The sequence below is a fragment of the Pangasianodon hypophthalmus genome, chromosome 18, assembly GCF_027358585.1.
Source record: "Pangasianodon hypophthalmus isolate fPanHyp1 chromosome 18, fPanHyp1.pri, whole genome shotgun sequence".
Lineage (NCBI taxonomy): Eukaryota > Metazoa > Chordata > Actinopteri > Siluriformes > Pangasiidae > Pangasianodon > Pangasianodon hypophthalmus.
In genome coordinates this window covers 20,381,462-20,400,512 of record NC_069727.1, presented here as the reverse complement: position 1 = coordinate 20,400,512, position 19,051 = coordinate 20,381,462, and the positions used below count along the sequence as shown (strand labels likewise).

Genomic DNA, 19,051 nt, shown 5'->3' with positions numbered 1-19,051 from the left:
TCAGGTAGCTTGGCTGTGAGGCCTCGTATCAAGCTATCTTGCTCTTCCCCTTCCTGGCCCCTTTTGCAAAAGAGAGCCTCATAGAAGTCCACAGCTGCCTCCAACATTTGTGTGATGGTCTCCACTACCCTCCTTCTATACCGCAAGCTTTCCATTCGAGACTTTTTCTGCCTTGCCCGTACTGCCTGGAAAAAATACCTGGATGGGCGCTCCCCATCCACCATCTCACGCGCCCCAGCCAATATAGCAAAGGCTTTGGCCTGTTTCTCGAAAAAAACGATAGATTTGGGCTTTCCACTCTGCAAACCCATCCCAATCCCTAGACACCCCAGATGCAAGTTTTGATCCCAGGACCTGCAACTCCTCAGAGGCAGCTTGGATCTCTTCTCGCTCACTCCGGGCTTTCCTCCTTGCCCATTTGCTACAAAAAACCCTGTGCGCTCCTTCACACCCTCCCACCAGTCACCCCAAGTGGGCCACCCCACCCTCATAGTCTGCCAGCCTTTAAAGGCAGTGCGGTACAACTCACAAAAGGAGCAGCAGGCCTATATTGAGCCGCCAAAAATTCCGGCCTCTGCTCTGCTCACTCAGTGCCACAGAAACTCCAACCATGTTGTGGTCCGAGGCCCATATAGGACTATTTACACAATCGTTCCCCTCCTGTCCTCTGGGGAAAAACAGGTAGTCTAGCCTGGACTGAGGTCCACGGGAATTGCTCCATGTGAAGCTTGGCACACTTGATCCCGCCACTTTGCTGGCATCTACCAAGTGGAATGCTCTGCAAAGGGTCTGCAACTCCAGACTCCCCTCTGTTACCTCCGCTTTATCCAGGGAGACGTTGAAATCACCACCCAGGAGTACCAGTCTGTTGGTGAAACAGACGTGCTCCGAGGCCCCTCCTCATCCCATCCTAGAAAGGGGGAAGGGGGAGATAGGGGCAGCGCCTCTGGTGAAGAAAACCCACAGTCCTCCATTTCCTCCACACCTTCGAGGAGCTCATAGCGATTCGCTGTCACAAGGCGGGTTCTCCTCACTGGCTCCACCTCCAACTCCTCCCTAGGGAAAGGTCACTTCCCCGGAACCATTACCCATTCTGGTGGCTCTGCTGAGCCGTCGAAAGGGCCGTTGCCCCACTCCATCTGCTCCCCTACTTCACCCAGCTCCTCAAACTGTACCTGAGAACCATTTTTGCGCAGGTCCACATGGGCAGAAGGATCCCGCACAGGCACCCCTGCCACAGCAGAGGGAGCCCCATCCCCTCCTTCCTCCACCATTTCCCCACCTTCCTCTCCATTCCTCTCATTGCTCTCTGGTGCCCCCTGCTTTTGCCTTCCTCCTTCCTCCACTTTTTTCTCTTCTTTGTTCTGTTCCAACTGGTTTCCCGCCTTTTCTGCACGGCTTTCTTCAATCAGGGCTGGAGAGCCATCTTGGGAAATTGACTGTCTTTTTTCATCCACTTTTCCTATCCAGGCTGACTTTTGACTTCCCCTGCTTCTGAGGCAATCTTCCCCAGCTTCGTGTCGGAACCTTCCTCACCTTTTCCCTTCAAGTCATCAAAGAAGAAGAGGTCAGCAAAGGTTCTCTTTCTCAAAGAGCAGTTTCTGTAGAGGTGGTCTTCCCCTCCACACAGGCTGCACTTTTTGGGGGCATTGCACCCTGCCGACACATGCTTCTGTGAACCGCAAAAACGGCAATTGCTACTAGTACAAGAGGATTTTGTGTGCCCGAACGCGCCACATTTCCTGCAGGTCACTGGCTGCCCGGGGTAATGGAGGAAACCTCTATGGGGCCCGATGGCGAAAGACCCCGGAGGCTGCACAATTCCAGAGGGAGCTGCCGGATACGGCCGAAAGCGCACCTGGTATTTTCGTTTTCCTGTCCAAATCCTAAAAGCATTGCAGATTTTTTGTCCCCCCTCCACCTTCAAACAAAACCTCTGGAGAAAATGTCTGATGTCATCCTCTTCCACAAAAGGGTTATACGTACGCACAGTCAAAGGTACATCCTCCCAAAGGTAAAGAGCTCTTACCTTTAAACCTAGCAGAGAAGGATGTTGCTGATTCTTCCCCCAGGTAGCCACAAAATCCAAACAAGAAGCCATATCCCCAAAGGTCACATCCATAAATCCAGAGTGAGCAAAGTCCTGCAGGCACAGAACAGAATCTTGCTGTATCTCAACCCTTACTGAATTTCTCAACCGCGTCACTCAGACCGGCCCATGAGCATCAATTCCCGCCATTTGATCTTAGCCAAAAGGCCAAGAAGCGATAACCTGTTCTTTCCTCTGGCCTGAAGAACACCCCACAGTAAAGCGGTGACTCCAGAATGGTAGCCAGACTCCACCCCCAACAGATACCTGTCAATCTCTTTATCAGACACATCTACAGCTTTGCTACAGCAAAGCCCACAAAAATAAGTTGAACTCATCAACGTTCCTCTCTACAGAAATCTTTAGTAAAGGCCTAACCTGAGCTATACGGGGAGTTGGACCAGGCCTCTGAAATACTTCTGGAAGTCTAGGAGACTGGCCTAGGGTGAGGTGGCTTGCGCCGACCTCGTGCACCTTGATAGCTATTGCAAACAGGCAGAGCAGAAGCTATAGGTGTAGGATTTGGTTACATTTAGCAATGGGCTATAGTTTGTACTAAAATCTGTTATGCTCCCTCCTTTCTCACTAAGCACAGATGAAACATTTGTAAATTACGTCTGTTAATATTTTTTTAAGTACTTTGCTCTTTTTCTTCTGTGGGAGCTATAAAAGATGTCAGGCTGGAGGTGGGGTGCTCAAGTCACCTTACACTGAGCCAGATTACTAGTTCCCAATCACTTATAGAGACAGCCATTACCCACCCACCCACTCAGTCAGTGTTTAAGCCATCCTAGAACTGTCTGTGGGGTTGGAATTGCTTCCCTTACTTCTTTCTAGCCACTCCTATGGTTCTGGTCTTTCTTCCTTTGAACCTTTTCAGAAGGTGCACCGTTCCTGGAGGTACTGCAATACCAGGTCGATGCGTGGAGCAGACGGAGCAAGCCCCTCTTCCAGCTCCCTGCTCTAGAAATCCATTTAATATAGAGTCCTCGAATGGAGGACGTATCAGATATTAAACTGATAAGAACAGATTTTTATTTTATTTATTTTTTTTATTAAACCATCATACAAAATTAATCCACACAAAAAAAAACATAGTACACACCTTCATAAATCAGCTTTTAACACAATTCCCAATCCCTACAAAGAAAATTTTACACAAACAACTAATTACCTAACATAGAACATCCTTTTATCACCACAAAAATTAGTAGAGTATCATCAGGTCACTTGACACAAAAGAAAAATAAAGCATGGACATTAAGTGACTTGCAACCCCAACTGCACAATGACCCCCCCCCCCCCCCCCCCCATTTCATTAGTGCATCCTTTTTTCCTCATTTTTACATTACAAAAAAAAAGAGCTTATCTAATCCCCTGCCTTGCCATATTTACTTTACTAGGGCCACCAAGGTGCCCCAACAACCGTTACCCCTGAAAAAACCCCTCCCTCTACTACCCCTACCCCCACCCTCACAAGCCCTTGCCCCCCTTCTCCCCCCGCCTCATCTTCCTAAGCCTGGCCCAGAATACACGAAGAAGGCCGTCCCAGTGTACCCGCGGAGACAGACTCCCGATACACTCCCACCTTGCGCCCCACAAAACGCATTTTGCCACTGAGACGGCTTGCCACAAAGGCTTTGCTGTCTCTCGTCCCATGCGTCCTAAGCCCCTGCCATACAGCACGAGGTCGCGGCCTATGTCCCCTCCCCCTTCGGCTGACCACCACTCCGAAACACGTCTCCAGTATTGTGCCGCGACGGGACACGACCAGAGTGCGTGTTCCACCGTCTCCTCACCCCCACATCCCATTGGACACAAGGGTGTATGGCTTACACCATGACGGTGGAGGCGCTCTCTCACCGGGAGACGCCCCAGAGCCCCTAGCCAGTGCAGGTCCTTGCTGGCCCCGTCCAGCCAGCTGGGCTGCAGAGCTGCCCACTGAACCCCTGGCATTCGGAGATGGGTCTCCCCCGATTGTGCCGCACAACAGTCCCTCCATTTCCTGTACAGCCTGCGGTGGTCCAGCACGAGGCCGTCCACCAGGCACCAGGGCTGGCCGAGAATAAACTCGGCTGCCTTCTGGTAGTGCCATGGGCAGTCGGTCGACCAGGGTGATGTCCCTCTCCAGGGAATCACTGTCCGCAACGTAAAGCCCATCCAGAACCTTGCAAACAGCGCAGACATGTGACCTTCAGAACCCCTTACTAGCTTTGCTAGGAAGGCCACGTACATCGCCATGGTCTTCAGAGGGGCACAAGCTACTCCCCTTCCTCCTTTTTCCCGCGCCATGTACATTCTCGTGTGGGCGACCTGCTCATTCCTCCCCCCCCAAATAAATGTAAAGACGCGCTCCAGGCGCCTGCCTGTTACAAACGGGATGGGGAAGACATAGGCCAGATGGTTAAGGCCTGCCAGCAAGTCGGCATTTACTGCCACAACCCTTCCAGTGAGGGAGAGGTCCCTTCTGCCCCAGCAATGTCCCAATTCTTCTGGGCGCTGCCCTCTCTCCAGAAGACAACTCCCAGAATTTTGAGCCCATCCTGGCACAGTGTGAACCCCCCCGGGACGTCAGATCTTCCAGCCCACGACCCCACGTACAGCACTGTGGACTTACTGCGATTGATGCACCAACCCCCACCGCACCAAAATCCTCGTCCCTCCTGGTCCAGGGATGTGCAGTCCTTGGAATGCAGGCTCCCTTCTCAGCCGCTCTGCCAGAGGCTCTAAGTACAGGACATAGAGCAGCGGTGACAGCGGCCAACCCTGTCTCACCCCTCCACGCTGTTCAATCAGTCTGGAGGAATGCCCGTTCACAATGACACGGCTGACCGCACCTGCGTATAGCAGTAGGACCATAGCGACGAACCCTGGACCAAAGCCCATCCGCTCAAGGAGTGCGAAAAGAAACGCATGCGAAACGCGATTGAAGGCTTTCTCCTGATCCAAGCTCAGTAGCGCTAATGGCACCCGACGCTGCTCAGCCCACGCAAGTGCGTGTCTGACCAGCGCCAAGTTCATACCGCACATCCTCTCGGGCACCCCACAGGTCTGATCGGGGTGAATCACCTGGGCCATCACCTCCCTCAGGCGTAGGACCAGTACTTTGGGCAAGATCTTGTAATCGACCGTCAACAACGTGATTGGTCTCCAGTTGGCCAAATCAGTCCTATCGCCCTTCTTAAATAGGAGGGTGATGTACCCCACCATAGCTGAAGGCGGCAGAGCTCCGCACCTTATAGCCTCCCTATAGACTGCCAACAGGTCAGGACCTACCAAAGGCCAGAACGTACGATACCATTCTGCCGGTAAGCCATCCCCACCAGGTGCCACACCAGTCTTTAGGGAGAGCATGGCTCACTCCACCTCCTCTAGAGAGATTTCTCTCTCCAATGCAGGTGCACTGTCAATCGGCAACTTGCCGGCGACAGCGTCTAGAAAAGTTTTTGTACGGTCGTCCCTCGTCTCTCTTGCCCCGAATAGATCGCCATAGAAAGAGCTAGTCATTTCCATCATCTCTTCGGTTGAGGTTACCAAACGATGGCCCTGTTTCAGGCCCTCGATGTACGACCGCTTCTGGCGGGCTCTCACGCTACTGAAGAAGTAGCGGGTTGGCCGCTCGTCCTGCTCAAGCGCCTCCTTACCGGCCTGAATAAAATAGCTCCGGGACTCGGTCTCATAGTGGGCTCTAAGGGCCTCACTAGCCTCTCTGAGCTGCCCATAATCGCTGTCTTTCCAAGCCTTACATAGTTTCCTGGACCACCATTTGGTCCCCTCCCTCCTTCCCTCCTCGCCATTTCCTTTCCCCACCAGCGACAGAGAATGGCAACCCTTCTCTTGAGGTCTTCCCACCACTCAATCTGAGTGGCATACAGACCTTGCATGTGCCGCCACCCAGCGTAGAGGTGGCAAAATATCTCACAAAAGGAGGAGTCCTGAAGGACAGTCACATTAAACCGCCATAGACCCCTACCTCTCTGCCTCACCTCTACTTGTATGCCCCCGATCACTATACAGTGATCTGAGGCCCAAAAGGGCGAATGCACGAATGCACCTTCGCCCTCTCTGCTACGAACAGGAGATCGAGGCGCGCAGAGTCCCCCCTGGAATTCCTCCAGGTGTGGCCCGGCGCATCTGTCTCGACCACCCTAAAAACGTCCACCAGGGCCGCCTCCCCAATCACCCGGGCCAGCTACCTCCCCTCCTCTCCTACATCTACATTGAAATACATTGAAAAGACCCCTCCTTTTGTGAGATATTTCCCCACCTCTACGCTGGGTGGCGGCGCATGCCAGGTCTGTCAGAGGCTGCTTGATGCCCCTAACATTTAGCACAAGACCAAAAACCAAAGTCTACAATAAAATGTGCCTGCACCACTCACCCACCCCTCCCTTCTAGTCCATTCACCCATTCCCTCTAAGCCATCCTCCCACACCACCCTCTCCCCCATCTGCCCATCCCCCTCCTTCCCCCAGGCCTCCATTCCCCCTCCTCTATCCCCTCGGAACCCCCTCTGCTGGGGTCTACGCTTCTCAGGAACCATCAGTGTCCATCTCCTTTTTCCCCCTACCGCTTCCCGGTACTGTTCTGGCACGCCGTGCCAGCACCTGGGTCCATCCCTCCTCCTCTGCTATCCCTTTCTCTTGTTCCCTATTCTCCCCCATTTGGCAGTCTATTTGCAGTGGGGGAGGGTTTTCTAATCCTCCCTGTGCCTCCTCCCCTTCAGTCCCTCTCACCTCTACGATGCCTGCAGCTTCATAGAGATCAAATTCCCGACTCTTCTCCAGCCGGGATCTCTTCGGCTTCCTCTCCTCAGTTGCAGTTTCTGCTGCCCTAGTCTGTCCACCCCTGGAGGAGCCGGCCTCTTCCTCCATTGCATACTCCTCATCTTTGTCCTCCAGACCATCAAAGAACCCCATATTGGCCCAGTCAGGTTGGGCCGAGCAGGGGGTCCCCTCCAGGCCCTCCAGGGCCTCTGCCCAGCTCTCGGGGGGCCAGGCGCCTCGCCCCAAACTGGGTTCCAGCTGCGAACCCTCCAGCACTGACGAAGGCCTAGCCGATGCCTCCGTTCCGGGCGGCTGAGGCTCTGCTGGGCACAGCCTGTTTGCCTGAGATAACTCAGTGGGGGCATTCCTACTTTCTGGAGGGAAGCTCTCCTCCTCAGGTTTCTGGGTCTCCCGTACTGGTGCTCCTGACGACTCTGCTGCCATTTCTGCTCCTCCCGCTGCCTTCGCTGGTTCTTCCTCAATGGGGGCCGGACTCCTGCTGCTCTCGCTCACTTGGAGCCACTGCAATCTCAAAGTCCTCTGTGAAAAGGCTTGCAAAAGTGCCTCTCCGGGATGGGCAGTGGCGGTAGAGGTGCTGCTCGCTCCCACAGAGGCTGCAGGTCTTTGGCGCCCCACACTCGGCCGCCACATGGTCCTCTGCTCCACACAGCCGGCACCTCCGACCAGTGCGGGCCTCCTTTGCATGGCCAAGCGCTCCGCACCTCCGACAGTAAAGAGGTTGGCCTGGGTAGTAAAGGAAGCCCCGGTGAGGTCCGATGGCAAAGCTGCCGGGAGGGTGCAATAGTCCCCCAGGGGCCGCTGGGTCAACCGTCAGCCTCACCTGGAACCTCCGCTTACCATTCCATATTCCAAACCTACCTCGGATCCTTTCCCCCGCTGAAACTGAGGAGCAGAACTTCCCCAGGAAGGCCCGGATGTCATCATCTGCCACCAAAGGATTGTACATAGTTACGGGAACTTCATCCATGGCAAAGAGGGGGACCAGACGGAGGCCACGGAGAACTTCTTCCTCCAGATGGTGAGAGCAGTGGCCAAAAAACAAGGAGCAGTCCATGAATGAGGTGAAGGTAATGTCCAGAAAACCTGAAGTGGAGAAGTCTTGAAAACAAAGAATGTTTGAAGAGCCGATCTTTCCGAAATCACGCAACAGTCGTAGCACAACCCAGTCCCAGCTGAACCGTTGTTTGACATCAGCCGACGCATCCTTCTTCAGCTCCACTCTTACCAATCGGGCCGGCCGAATATTGCCTTCTGTAAGCATAAGGCGAAGGTCAAGTATTAGACTACACTTGATCTTAGCCAAAAGGCCAAGAAGTGATAACCTGTTCTTTCCTCTGGCCTGAAGAACAAAGTAAAGCGGTGACTCCACAATGGTAGCCAGACTCCTCCCCCAACAGATAGCTGTCAATCTCTTTTGTCAGACACATATACATGGCAGCCAGACTCCACTGCATGGCCGCCCAGTCCAGCTGGGCCGGGGTGGGGGCCACCCCCACGTGGTCCAGGGCCTCTGCCCAGCTCATGGGAGTCCAGATGCCCTGTGTGGGGCCTGGATCTAGAGCAGGGTCTGCCTGGGCAGATGCTGTGGTGGTCGACGCTGCCTCCACGGGTTGGACGTCCTCCGCTGCCTGGCCACCAGCCATTTCAGCGACCCCAACGTGGGGGCTTTGCGGGTTGTTGACTGCCTCCGTTGCTCGCATCTGGCCTGCTTGTGGTGACATGTCTGCCGATCTGGCCTCTTCTGCTGGCTCTGCCTCTCCATGAACGGGTCCCGCTTCCTCCTGCTCCACTAAGAAGTCCTCAGTAAAGAGGCTGGCATAGGTGCCTTTTTGCGAAGGGTAGAGACGGTATAAGTGTTCCTCGCTACCACAGAGGCTACAAGTCTTCAGTGCCCCGCATTCCGCCGCCATGTGGTCCTCAGCTCCACACCGACGACACCTACGTCCTGTACAAACCTCCTTCGTATGGCCAAGACCCCCACATCTGTGGCAGTACAAAGGCTGGCCGGGGTAGTGGAGGAAGCCCCGGTGAGGACCGATGGAGAAACTTCCTGGGGGGTGCAGCAGACCCCCAGGAGCAGCCGGATCAACCTTCAGCCTTACGAGGTACCTCCGCTTGCCGTTCCAAATCCCAAATCGGCCGCGGATCTTCTCTCCTGCAGACACAGATGAACAATACCTTCCAAGGAAAGCCTTGACGTCCTCCTCAGCCACGAAGGGGTTGTACATATGGACAGTCACTGGAAAAAGAGGAACCAAGCGGAGGCCAGGGAGCACTTCCAAATTGACTTGGCGTGAACACCGGTCGAAAAAAGCAGAGCAGTCCGAAAAAGAGGCGAAAGTCACATCCAGAAACCCCGAAGATGAAAAATCCTGAAGACAGAGAATCTTCGATGGGGCAATTCCGCACAGGTCCCGCAATATCCTCAGAACTGTCCAGTCCCAGCCAAAACGCTTTTTCACATCTGCTGCAGCATCGGAACGAAGCTCCACCCTCACGGAATGACGAAGCCTTCTGCAGGCATGAAGCTACACTTGATCTTAGCCAAAAGGCCGAGAAGCGATAACCTGTTCTTTCCTCTGGCCTGAAGAACACCCCACAGTAAAGCGTTGACTCCAGAATGGTAGCCAGACTCCACCCCCAACAGATACCTGTCAATCTCTTTTGTCAGACACACATACATGGCAGCCAGACTCCTCCCCCAACAGATAGCTGTCAATCTCTTTTGTCAGACACATATACATGGTTGGCAGACTCCACCCTTAACAGATAGCTGTCAATCTTTTTTTGCCAGACACAGATACAGCTTTGCTACAGCAAAGCCCACAAAAATAAGTTGAACTCATCAACGTTCCTCTCCACGGAAATCTTTAGTAAAAGGCGAAAGATTTATGCGTGAATGAAGAGAAACCTGAGCTATACGGGGAGTAGGACCAGGCCTCCGAAACACTTCTGGAAGTCTAGAAGACTGGCCTAGGGTGAGGTGGCTTGCGCCGGCCTCGTGCACCTTGATAGCTAAACAGGCAGAGCAGAAGCTATAGGTGTAGGATTTGTTTACATTTAGCAATGGGCTATAGTTTGTATTAAAATTTTTTAGTATTATAGTTTGTATTTTTTTTTTTTTTAAGTACCACTTTGCTCTTTTTCTTCTGTGGGAGCTATAAAAGATGTCAGGCTGGAGGTGGGGTGCTCAAGTCACCTTACACTGAGCCAGATTACTAGTTCCCAATCACTTATAGAGACAGCCATTACCCACCCACTCAGTCAGTGTTTAAGCCATCCTAGAACTGTCTGTGGGGTTGGAGTTGCTTCCCTTACTTCTTTCTAGCCACTCCTATGGTTCTGGTCTTTGTGGTGGCCCCAAAGAAAGAGCCGATATGAACAATGAGGGATGGCAGAACAATGACTAGCCAGAGATGTGGCTGCCCCTCCCCAAAGAAAAAAACCCCAGTCTTTTTCTTTCTTTCTTTCTTTCTTTCTTTCTTTGAACCTTTTCAGAAGGTGCACCGTTCCTGGAGGTACTGCAATACCAGGTCGATGCGTGGAGCGGACGGAGCAAGCCCCTCTTCCAGCTCCCTGCTCTAAAAATCCGTTTAATATAGAGTCCTCGAATGGAGGACGTATCAGATATTAAACTGATAAGAACAGTTTTTTTTTTTTTTAATTAAACCATTTCTCAAAAACTTTAATACAAACAAAAATTCACTCCATACTATTTCCCCTTTCCCCCTCCCCACACATTCCCACCATTTCCACACACAACTGCAGTACCAAAGGAAAACATTTTGATCTTACACACAAACCCAAAAGCGGGACGCAACCTTTCCCACCACCAACACACCAAAATGCGGTGGCAAAAAAACTATTCACATAACCCCGAACACACCCACCCACAATTTATTCACATAAATGTTAACACAATTACAAAATCAGGCAGCAAAAACCATCAACTAAATCACGGCGAGAAGTCAATAAGGCCAAAGAATGGTAAAAACTAAAAAAAAGAAACAAATTAGCAATTCTAATTCCCTGGCCTCCCTTGCACATTTTCCTGGCGCCACCATGGTGCCCCTACTACCGTAATCCCTGAAAAACCTCCTCCCTCTCCACCCCCTATCCCTGCCCTAACAATCCCTTCCCCACTCCCCCCACCCTCACTGAACTTCCCAAACCTCTCGAGCCTGGCCCTGAACACGTAAAGCAGGTTGTCCTGGTGGACGTGCGGAGTCAGGCTCCGGATTCATTCGCATCTCGCGACCCACAACACGCACTTTGCCACCGAGACGGCTTGCCACAAAGGCTTCGCCATCTACGGTCCCATGTGCTTCAGTCCCCTGCCGTACAGCACGAGGTCCGTTCCCCCTTCGGCAGACCACCACTCTGAGACGCTTCTCCAGAACCATGCCGCGACGGGACACGACCACAGGGCGTGCTCGACCGTCTCCTCGTCCCCGCACCCGACCGGGCATAGGGGCGTACAGCTTATGCCGTGACGGTAGAGACGCTCCCTGACCGGAAGACGCCCCAAAGCCCCCAGCCAGTGCAGATCCTTGCTGGCCCCGTCCAGCCAGGTGGGCTGCAGAGCTGCCCACTCGACCCCCGGCACTTGGGGGAGGGTCTCACCCGAATGGGCTGCACAGCGGTCCCTCCACTTCTTATATAACTTACGGTGGTCCAGCACAAGGCCGTCCACCAAGCACCAGGGCTGGCCGCGAATGAACTCGGCCGCCTTCTGGTAATGCCACGGGCGGTCGGTCAACCATGGCGAGGTCCCCTTCCAGGGGATCACTGTCCGCAAAGCAAAGCCAAGCCAGAACTTCGCAAACAGCGACGACATGTGGCCCTCCAATCCCCTCACCAACTTGGCTAAGAAGGCCACGTACATCGCCATGGTCTTGAGGGGAATGCAAGCCACTCCCTTTCCCCCTTTGTCCCGCTCCGCGTACATTGCGACACGGGCAACCTGCTCGTTTCTCCCCCCCAAATGAATGTAAATAGGGCACGCTCTAGGCGCCTTCCTGTTACAAATGGGACAGGGAAGACAAAGGCCAGATGGTTAAGGCCTGCCAGCAGGTCCGAGTTTGCCGCTACTACCCTTCCGGTAAGGGAGAGGTCCCTTCTGCCCCAGCTCTCGGCCCTGGCCTGAAGCTTCCTCAGGGCGATGTCCCAGTTCTTTTGGGAACTGCCCTCCCTCCAGAAGACAACTCCCAAAATCCTGAGCCCATCCTGGCACAGAGAGAACCCCCCCCGGAACATCGGATCTTCCAGCCCACGCTCCTGCATACAGGACCGCAGACTTCCCACGGTTGACGCGCGCCCCGGTGGCCTCAGAGAACGCCTCCAGGATGCGCCCCACCACACCAAAATCCTCGTCCCGGCCAAGGAACAAAGTTGCATCGTCGGCATACGCCGACACCTTGGCCCTTGTCCCTCCTGCGCCAGGGATGTGGAGTCCCTGGAATGCAGGTTCCCTTCTCAATCTCTCCACCAATGGCTCCAGGTACAAGACATAGAGCAAAGGCGACAGCGGACAACCCTGCCTCACCCCTCCACTCTGCTCAATCAGCCCAGAGCAGTGCCCGTTCACGGCAGCGTGGCTGACCGCCCCTGCGTACAGCAGTCGGACCATGGCGATAAAGCCTGGACCAAAGCCCATCCGCTCCAAGAGCGAAAACAGAAACGCGATCGAAGGCTTTCTCTTGATCCAAACTCAATAGTGCCAACGGCACCCGGCGCTGATCAGCCCATCCTAGTGCATCTCTGACCAGCGCCAGGTTCATACCACACGTCCGCCCGGGCACCCCACAGGTCTGATTGGGGTGGACCACCTGGGCCATCACCTCTCTCAGACGCAGGACCAGTAATTTGGCCAAGATCTTATAATCGACCGTCAACAGCGTGATCGGTCTCCAATTACCCAAGTCAGTCCTGTTGCCTTTTTTAAACAGGAGGGTGATGTGCCCCACCACTGCTGACGGAGGTAGAGCTCCACACCCTATTGCCTCCCTGTAGACTGCCAGCAGGTCCGGACCTACAAGCGGCCAGGACGCGCGGTACCATTCTGCCAGCAGGCCGTCCCCACCAGGAACAACACCAGTCCTCAGGGAGAGCATGGCTCTCTCCACCTCCTTTAGAGAGATCTCTCTCTCTAGCACCGCTCTGCTATCGACCGGCACCTTGTCGGCGACAGCGTCCAAAAAAGCCGCAGCGCAGTCATCCCTCGTATCCCTTGCACTAAAGAGATCGCAATAGAAGGATCTAGTCACTTCTAGCATCTCCTCGATCGAGGTCGCCAACCGAGGCCCTCGCTTCAAGCCCTCGATGTACGACTTTCGCTGTCGGCTTCTCACGCTACTAAAAAAGTAGCGTGTCGGTCGCTCGTCCTGCTCGAGCGCCTCCTTCCCGGCCTGGACAAAATAACTCCGGGTCTCAGCTTCGTAGTGGGCTCGTAAAGCCTCACAAGCGTCCCTGAGCCGCCCGTGATCCCTGTCTTTCCAGGCCTCACCATGCAGTGGTCGGAGGCCCAAAAGAGTTTCAGCGAGCACGACTGCACCTCTGCCTTATCCGCTACAAACAGGAAGTCGAGCCACCCTAAACACGTCCATCAGGCCTGCTCCCGCCATCACCCGGGCCAGCTCCCCTCCTCCCTCTGCTTCTATATCTATATTAAAATCCCCCCCACTAACAAGAGCCTATTTGTGCCAAGGAGTGGCTCCAACAGGCGAAAAAAACCCTGCCTTTGCCCCCCCCTGCACGGAGCATAAACCCCAATGGCCCTGTACTTCAAACCCCTCCACACCCCATCCACACATAACACCCTCCCTGGAACCACTGACACCACATGCCCTATTTCCCAATCAAAACCCTTAAACAAAATCCCCACCCCATCTCCCGAGTCCAGTTAAAACCCCACCTGTTGGTTTTAAGCCCCTTAGCTACCCCCCTCATCCTGTCCTCTAATATTCCTCCTCCCTCTACCCCCCCCCCCCCCCCAACATTCCTGACCCGTCTTTCTACCACCTGGGTCCATCCCTCCTCTTCCCCTACCCCCTCCTCCCCAAGCCCGCTATCCCCTCTGTCCTTATCCTGAGCCAGCAAGGGAGGCCACTCCCGGCCCCCTTGCACCCCCTCACCTGCAGTCCTCAGTCCTGCCCGAGCCTCCCCAGGAGGGACGAGATCAAACTCTCGCCTCTCCCCCACCCGAGACCTTTTCGGGTCCCGTTCCTCAGACACCGAATCCGCAGCCCTAGTCTGGCGGGTCTTGTAGGGCTCCACCACCATAGCAGACTCTTCCTCCTCACTTGAGTGTTCAGTGACGTCAGCGAAGTGCATGGCCGCCCAATCAGGCTGGGCTGGAGTGGGGGCGGCCTCCAGACAATCCAGAGCATCCGCCCAGCTCATGGGGGTCCAGCTGGCTCTGCCTCTCCATGACCAGGCCCCGCTTTCCTCTGCTCCTCGCGGAACTCCTCATCGAAGAGAATAGCATAAGTACCTTTCTGCAAAGGGCAGCGGCGGTAGACATGTTCTTCACTTCCACAGAGACGGCACCTCCGTCCGGTGCAGGCCTCCTTTATGTGGCCTAGGGTGCCGCACCTCCGGCAGTAGAGAGGCTGGCCAGGGTAATGGAGGAAGCCTCTGTGAGGGCCAATGGAGAAGCTCCCCGGAGGGTGGAGAAGGCCCCCAGGAGCTGTCGGGTTGACTCTCAGCTTCACCAGGAACCTCCTTTTGCCATTCCAAATCCCAAATCTCCCCCGGACTCTCTCTCCTGCAGACACAGAGGAGCAGTAGCGGCCTAGGAACGCCCTAATGTCCTCATCTGCCACAAACGGATTGTAGAGATGCACCGTGACGGGGACCTCATCCAGCGCGAAGAGCGGGACCAAGCGCAGACCTCGAAGCACCTCCTGCTCAGGTTCCCGGGAGCACTGGTCAAAAAAGGCAGAGCAGTCCTTGAACGAAAAAAGGTAATATCCAGAAAACCAGAAGAAACAAAGTCCTGCAGTCAGAAAACCTTTGACGCCGACAGCCAACCAAGATCACGCAGAATCCGGAGCACAACCCAGTCCCAGCCAAACTGCTTCTTGACATCCGACGCAGCATCCGATCGGAGCTCCACCCTGACGGAATGATGAAGCCGCACCACATGGGCGGGCCGAATATTGCCTTCTGCAGGCATTAAGATACACTTGATCTTAGCCAAAAGGCTGAGAAGCGATAACCTGTTCTTTCCTCTGGCCTGAAGAACACCCCACAGTAAAGCGGTGACTCCAGAATGGTAGCCAGACTCCACCCCCAACAGATACCTGTCAGTCTCTTTTGTCAGACACATATACATGGTAGGCAGACTCCACCCCTAACAGATAGCTGTGAATCTTTTTTTGTCAGACACAGATACAGAGCCATAAGGCACTTTGCTCTTTTTCTTCTGTGGGAGCTATAAAAGATGTCAGGCTGGAGGTGGGGTGCTCAAGTCACCTTACACTGAGCCAGATTACTAGTTCCCAATCACTTATAGAGACAGCCATTACCCACCCACTCAGTCAGTGTTTAAGCCATCCTAGAACTGTCTGTGGGGTTGGAGTGGCTTCCCTTACTTCTTTCTAGCCACTCCTATGGTTCTGGTCTTTGTGGTGGCCCCAGAGAAGGAGCCGATATGAACAATGACTAGCCAGAGATGTGGCTGCCCCTCCCCAAAGAAAAAAAAAAAAACAGTCTTTTTCTTTCTTCCTTTCTTTCTTTCTTTGAACCTTTTCAGAAGGTGCACCGTTCCTGGAGGTACTGCAATACCAGGTCGATGCGTGGAGCGGACGGAGCAAGCCCCTCTTCCAGCTCCCTGCTCTAAAAATCCGTTTAATATAGAGTCCTCGAATGGAGGACGTATCAGATATTAAACTGATAAGAACAGATACTACACTTGATCTTAGCCAAAAGGCTGAGAAGCGATAACCTGTTCTTTCCTCTGGCCTGAAGAACACCCCACAGTAAAGCGGTGACTCCAGAATGGTAGCCAGACTCCACCCCCCAACAGATACCTGTCAATCTCTTTTGTCAGACACACATACATGGCAGCCAGACTCCTCCCCCAACAGATAGCTGTCAATCTTTTTTGGTCAGACACATATACACGGTAGGCAGACTCCACCCCTAACAGATAGCTGTCAATCTTTTTTTTGCCAGACACAGATACAGCTTTGCTACAGCAAAGCCCACAAAAATAAGTTGAACTCATCAACGTTCCTCTCCACGGAAATCTTTAGTAAAAGGCGAAAGATTTATGCGTGAATGAAGAGAAACCTGAGCTATACGGGGAGTAGGACCAGGCCTCCGAAACACTTCTGGAAGTCTAGAAGACTGGCCTAGGGTGAGGTGGCTTGCGCCGGCCTCGTGCACCTTGATTGCTATACAGGCAGAGCTGAAGCTATAGGTGTAGGATTTGTTTACATTTAGCAATGGGCTATAGTTTGTATTAAAACCTGTTATGCTCCCTCCTTTCTCACTAAGCACAGATGAAACATTTGCAAATTACAATTTTTTTTGGCAGACTCCACCCCTAACAGATAGCTGTCAATCTTTTTTGGTCAGACACATATACACGGTAGGCAGACTCCACCCCTAACAGATAGCTGTCAATCATTTTTTTGCCAGACACAGATACAGCTTTGCTACAGCAAAGCCCACAAAAATAAGTTGAACTCATCAACGTTCCTCTCCACGGAAATCTTTAGTAAAAGGCGAAAGATTTATGCGTGAATGAAGAGAAACCTGAGCTATACGGGGAGTAGGACCAGGCCTCCGAAACACTTCTGGAAGTCTAGAAGACTGGCCTAGGGTGAGGTGGCTTGCGCCGGCCTCGTGCACCTTGATTGCTAAACAGGCAGAGCTGAAGCTATAGGTGTAGGATTTGTTTACATTTAGCAATGGGCTATAGTTTGTATTAAAACCTGTTATGCTCCCTCCTTTCTCACTAAGCACAGATGAAACATTTGCAAATTACAATTTTTTTTGGCAGACTCCACCCCTAACAGATAGCTGTCAATCTTTTTTGGTCAGACACATATACACGGTAGGCAGACTCCACCCCTAACAGATAGCTGTCAATCTTTTTTTTGCCAGACACAGATACAGCTTTGCTACAGCAAAGCCCACAAAAATAAGTTGAACTCATCAACGTTCCTCTCCACGGAAATCTTTAGTAAAAGGCGAAAGATTTATGCGTGAATGAAGAGAAACCTGAGCTATACGGGGAGTAGGACCAGGCCTCCGAAACACTTCTGGAAGTCTAGAAGACTGGCCTAGGGTGAGGTGGCTTGCGCCGGCCTCGTGCACCTTGATTGCTAAACAGGCAGAGCTGAAGCTATAGGTGTAGGATTTGTTTACATTTAGCAATGGGCTATAGTTTGTATTAAAACCTGTTATGCTCCCTCCTTTCTCACTAAGCACAGATGAAACATTTGCAAATTACAATTTTTTTTGGCAGACTCCACCCCTAACAGATAGCTGTCAATCTTTTTTGGTCAGACACATATACACGGTAGGCAGACTCCACCCCTAACAGATAGCTGTCAATCTTTTTTTTGCCAGACACAGATACAGCTTTGCTACAGCAAAGCCCACAAAAATAAGTTGAACTCATCAACGTTCCTCTCCACGGAAATCTTTAGTAAAAGGCGAAAGATTTATGCGTGAATGAAGAGAAACCTGAGCTATACGGGGAGTAGGACCAGGCCTCCGAAACACTTCTGGAAGTCTAGAAGACTGGCCTAGGGTGAGGTGGCTTGCGCCGGCCTCGTGCACCTTGATTGCTATACAGGCAGAGCTGAAGCTATAGGTGTAGGATTTGTTTACATTTAGCAATGGGCTATAGTTTGTATTAAAACCTGTTATGCTCCCTCCTTTCTCACTAAGCACAGATGAAACATTTGCAAATTACAATTTTTTTTTTTTTTTTTTTTTTAAGTACCACTTTGCTCTTTTTCTTCTGTGGGAGCTATAAAAGATGTCAGGCTGGAGGTGGGGTGCTCAAGTCACCTTACACTGAGCCAGATTACTAGTTCCCAATCACTTATAGAGACAGCCATTACCCACCCACTCAGTCAATGTTTAAGCCATCCTAGAACTGTCTGTGGGGTTGGAGTGGCTTCCCTTACTTCTTTCTAGCCACTCCTATGGTTCTGGTCTTTGTGGTGGCCCCAAAGAAGGAGCCGATATGAACAATGACTAGCCAGAGACGTGGCTGCCTCTCCCCAAAGAAAAAAAAAAAAACAGTCTTTTTCTTTCTTCCTTTCTTTCTTTCTTTGAACCTTTTCAGAAGGTGCACCGTTCCTGGAGGTACTGCAATACCAGGTCGATGCGTGGAGCGGACGGAGCAAGCCCCTCTTCCAGCTCCCTGCTCTAAAAATCCGTTTAATATAGAGTCCTCGAATGGAGGACGTATCAGATATTAAACTGATAAGAACAGATACTACACTTGATCTTAGCCAAAAGGCCGAGAAGCGATAACCTGTTCTTTCCTCTGGCCTGAAGAACACCCCACAGTAAAGCGGTGACTCCAGAATGGTAGCCAGACTCCACCCCCCAACAGATACCTGTCAATCTCTTTTGTCAGACACACATACATGGCAGCCAGACTCCTCCCCCAACAGATACCTGTCAATCTGTTTTGTCAGACACATATACATGTTAGGCAGACTCCACCCCTAACAGATAGCTGTCAATCTTTTTTGGTCAGACACATATACACGGTAGGCAGACTCCACCCCTAACAGATAGCTGTCAATCTTTTTTTTGCCAGACACAGATACAGCTTTGCTACAGCAAAGCCCACAAAAATAAGTTGAACTCATCAACGTTCCTCTCCACGGAAATCTTTAGTAAAAGGCGAAAGATTTATGCGTGAATGAAGAGAAACCTGAGCTATACGGGGAGTAGGACCAGGCCTCCGAAACACTTCTGGAAGTCTAGAAGACTGGCCTAGGGTGAGGTGGCTTGCGCCGGCCTCGTGCACCTTGATTGCTATACAGGCAGAGCTGAAGCTATAGGTGTAGGATTTGTTTACATTTAGCAATGGGCTATAGTTTGTATTAAAACCTGTTATGCTCCCTCCTTTCTCACTAAGCACAGATGAAACATTTGCAAATTACAATTTTTTTTTTTTTTTTTTTTTTTTTAAGTACCA

At 52.4% G+C, this 19,051-nt stretch overlaps 9 non-coding genes and 1 pseudogene across 9 annotated transcripts; all 10 read right to left on the bottom strand.

Moving 5' to 3' along the window:
- Positions 1 to 2,967: 2,967 nt before the first annotated feature.
- On the bottom strand, positions 2,968 to 3,185 carry LOC117599657 (uncharacterized; annotated as a pseudogene).
- Positions 3,186 to 9,680: 6,495 nt separating this feature from the next.
- On the bottom strand, positions 9,681 to 9,795 carry LOC128321572 (U5 spliceosomal RNA). Its single transcript, XR_008305167.1, has one exon. It is a non-coding gene; the product is annotated as a U5 spliceosomal RNA (small nuclear RNA).
- Positions 9,796 to 10,372: 577 nt separating this feature from the next.
- Positions 10,373 to 10,563, bottom strand: LOC117599656 (U2 spliceosomal RNA). Its single transcript, XR_004580060.2, has one exon. It is a non-coding gene; the product is annotated as a U2 spliceosomal RNA (small nuclear RNA).
- A 5,066-nt stretch (positions 10,564 to 15,629) lies between these two features.
- Positions 15,630 to 15,820, bottom strand: LOC128321331 (U2 spliceosomal RNA). Its single transcript, XR_008304932.1, has one exon. It is a non-coding gene; the product is annotated as a U2 spliceosomal RNA (small nuclear RNA).
- Positions 15,821 to 16,063: 243 nt separating this feature from the next.
- LOC128321571 (U5 spliceosomal RNA) lies at positions 16,064 to 16,178 on the bottom strand. Its single transcript, XR_008305165.1, has one exon. It is a non-coding gene; the product is annotated as a U5 spliceosomal RNA (small nuclear RNA).
- A 353-nt stretch (positions 16,179 to 16,531) lies between these two features.
- On the bottom strand, positions 16,532 to 16,646 carry LOC128321570 (U5 spliceosomal RNA). Its single transcript, XR_008305164.1, has one exon. It is a non-coding gene; the product is annotated as a U5 spliceosomal RNA (small nuclear RNA).
- Positions 16,647 to 16,999: 353 nt separating this feature from the next.
- On the bottom strand, positions 17,000 to 17,114 carry LOC128321568 (U5 spliceosomal RNA). Its single transcript, XR_008305162.1, has one exon. It is a non-coding gene; the product is annotated as a U5 spliceosomal RNA (small nuclear RNA).
- A 353-nt stretch (positions 17,115 to 17,467) lies between these two features.
- Positions 17,468 to 17,582, bottom strand: LOC128321567 (U5 spliceosomal RNA). Its single transcript, XR_008305161.1, has one exon. It is a non-coding gene; the product is annotated as a U5 spliceosomal RNA (small nuclear RNA).
- Positions 17,583 to 18,182: 600 nt separating this feature from the next.
- LOC128321327 (U2 spliceosomal RNA) lies at positions 18,183 to 18,373 on the bottom strand. The gene has a single exon (XR_008304929.1). It is a non-coding gene; the product is annotated as a U2 spliceosomal RNA (small nuclear RNA).
- Positions 18,374 to 18,677: 304 nt separating this feature from the next.
- LOC128321565 (U5 spliceosomal RNA) lies at positions 18,678 to 18,792 on the bottom strand. Its single transcript, XR_008305160.1, has one exon. It is a non-coding gene; the product is annotated as a U5 spliceosomal RNA (small nuclear RNA).
- Positions 18,793 to 19,051: the final 259 nt, after the last annotated feature.